A 2,774-nucleotide genomic window follows, 5' to 3' on the forward strand; every position below is an offset into this window, starting at 1 on the left:
GCCAGGATTAGTCCTTAGTTCAATTAGGACATTTAAGTAACTTTTATAAACGTGTCCAAGAAAAAAACATTACTGGTGTGCATCTTGAGACAAAACAATGCCACTGACATTTTTTAAGATTTGTCAGTGCAAGATTCTTTCAGTTAAAACAGCTCAAACATGCATTTTAGTCTAGGACTAGCTTAAGCATTGTCTGTGAAACCGGGGGTATAACCCATACACACACACATATATATATATATATATATATATATATATATATATATATATATATATATATATATATATATATATATATATATATATATATATATATATATATATATATATATATATATATATTAAATGCAATGTAATTTTGATAAATGTAATATTTTTCTTAAAATATCTTGTTCTGTTTTGGGCTACTATGACATTATATACTAACTTGTAATGTTTACATTATTCTCTAAATGTTCTCAATTTTGCAGTAGTTACATTTTTATAGATTTTTTTATTTTACTTTACTGCGCTTCATGTGATGTGATTTAACTTTATATGACTGAATTAATCTGACACTTCATTAGGTTGCAGCAGTGTAAGTAGCTTTTAAGCATCGGATCAGGTGAAAATGTCTCTTTAACCCTTAATCGCCCCTCAAGTAGGGTTTACGTTTGAGTCCCTTGGGGTCAGATAGACCCCAAACTTTTACAGAGCGATTGCATAAGGAAATATATTTTTTTTACATGGAAAACTATATATCATTTTTTTTATTTACTTCTCAACTATACATTTATGCTGTGTTTTTGTGGGTATTTGGTAGTTTTTTACCTATTTACTGCACAAATACTTAACTATGTCATAAATTGGCTCATTAAAAATTATTTTTTAATGAAAAAATCACATGAATGATGATCTTAAATAAATATAAATAGTTTTTGGACATTGCTCTATGTGTTAGGGATAGAATACTGCCATCTGTAGGTTTGTGGAAAAACTTTAGGAATTATAGTTAAAGAGAAAGAGAGTGCAATGACCACATTCTCCAATAGAGGTCCATAGGGAGGTTATGCAAAAGTTAAGCTGCCTTTCATCTTTCTTTTATTTGCCCTTTTCCCTCTCTTTCTCATGATTGTTCCATGTTGCATTTGTGCTCTAGTATTTGTCCTTCATTTATGTATGGAATTTTTTCAGATTTATGCCAGTTTTGTTGATTTTATTTGCCAGTTTCTATAAAAATGCTCTCTGTTGCAGTCACACACATGTGTGTGTTTGTGTGTGTGTGTGCGCGTGTGTGTATGAGACAGAAAGTTCGTTCCACTTTGTGTTTATGCTCTAGGACCAGATCTTGATATAAATGTAGACATTTTCAGATTTATACTGGATTTAGATGATTTTTTTTTTACAAACAAAGTGAAAAAAAAGCATTTTTTACATTTTCCCATTCATTGCCAAAATCCATAAAAATGCTCCAGACACTTGTGTTTGTGTGTGTGTGCGTGTCAGTGAACATGCTTGTTCCATATTGCATTTGTGCTCTAGTAATAGTACTTCATTTATGTATGAAAATCTTTCAGATTTATGCCAGTTTTGTTGATTTTATTTGCCAGTTTCTATAAAAATGCTCTCTGTTGCAGTCACACACATGTGTGTGTTTGTGTGTGTGTGTGTGCCTGTGTGTATGAGACAGAAAGTTCGTTCTACTTTGTGTTTATGCTCTAGGACCAGACCTTGATATAAATGTGGACATTTTCAGATTTATACTGGATTTAGTAAAAAAAAATTGACAAAAAAAGTGAAAACATTTTATTTTTTACACTTTCCCATTCATTTTCAATGTGGGGTCAATCTGACCCAGAGGGACTTAAACGGTAAATTTTTTTTACACACCTTTAGAACAACTAAATCAAGCCCAGATTTTTTGTGCATGTTTAGATAGATTATGTAGGAAAAGTCACTGAGTCTCATGGCCCTGAGATGAAGGGAACACTTTTAAAAAATGGAGGAAAAGTCCAGTGGGGTCAGCCTGACCCCAAGGGACGATTAAGGGTTAATGTAACAGCTGCACTGTGTAACACTGGGTTACTGGTTTTCTTCAATAAATCTTTGCACATGGTTAATCACATTCACTTTCTGTCACGTGACATCTTCATAGTTCAGATTCAGGGTGAGTGATGCAGATTAAGGTTGTTGCTTGGGTCATCAAGTGTCCCCAGACCTAGTCGGAATGCAATTATCAAGCACGCAATCCCAATATACACACATACACACAGTTACAGTACATCAAAATATCTGTCTTGGCGAGTATTCACGCAAACATTCTGTTATGTCTTATGTGAACGTTTGATTAACTGTTGGGGGTAAAACATCTGATGTGTTACATTATTTCAGATCCATACATAAACGTTATTCTCTCAAAAATACAACCATGTACATACATGTTGCTCTCATATTATGGTAGCCCAGTTTGAGCTAAACACAGTGTAATGACAGTTTTTGCCATTTAAAATGTTTATAAGCAACTGAAAAAAGCACAAATGTCAGAGCATGTCAAAACTTCTAAAGGGCCCCAAAACTGTGCAGACTTCTAGGGGTTCATGCGTATGCTTGTTTGAAACAGTGTTTTAGAAAACACATTTTAATTACCCAATCTTTACAAGTCGTAGCCTATGTTCTCTAGTTTTTCTGAAAAATTATGATCTTTTAATGATTGAACATTTACTTTTTTTATTTTTATTTTTTTAAAGTTGTATGTAAAGGAAAACGTTTCTCTAACTTGTTTTACATTTTCTGAA

Source organism: Gobio gobio, assembly GCF_949357685.1.
Source record: "Gobio gobio genome assembly, chromosome: 3".
NCBI lineage: Eukaryota > Metazoa > Chordata > Actinopteri > Cypriniformes > Gobionidae > Gobio > Gobio gobio.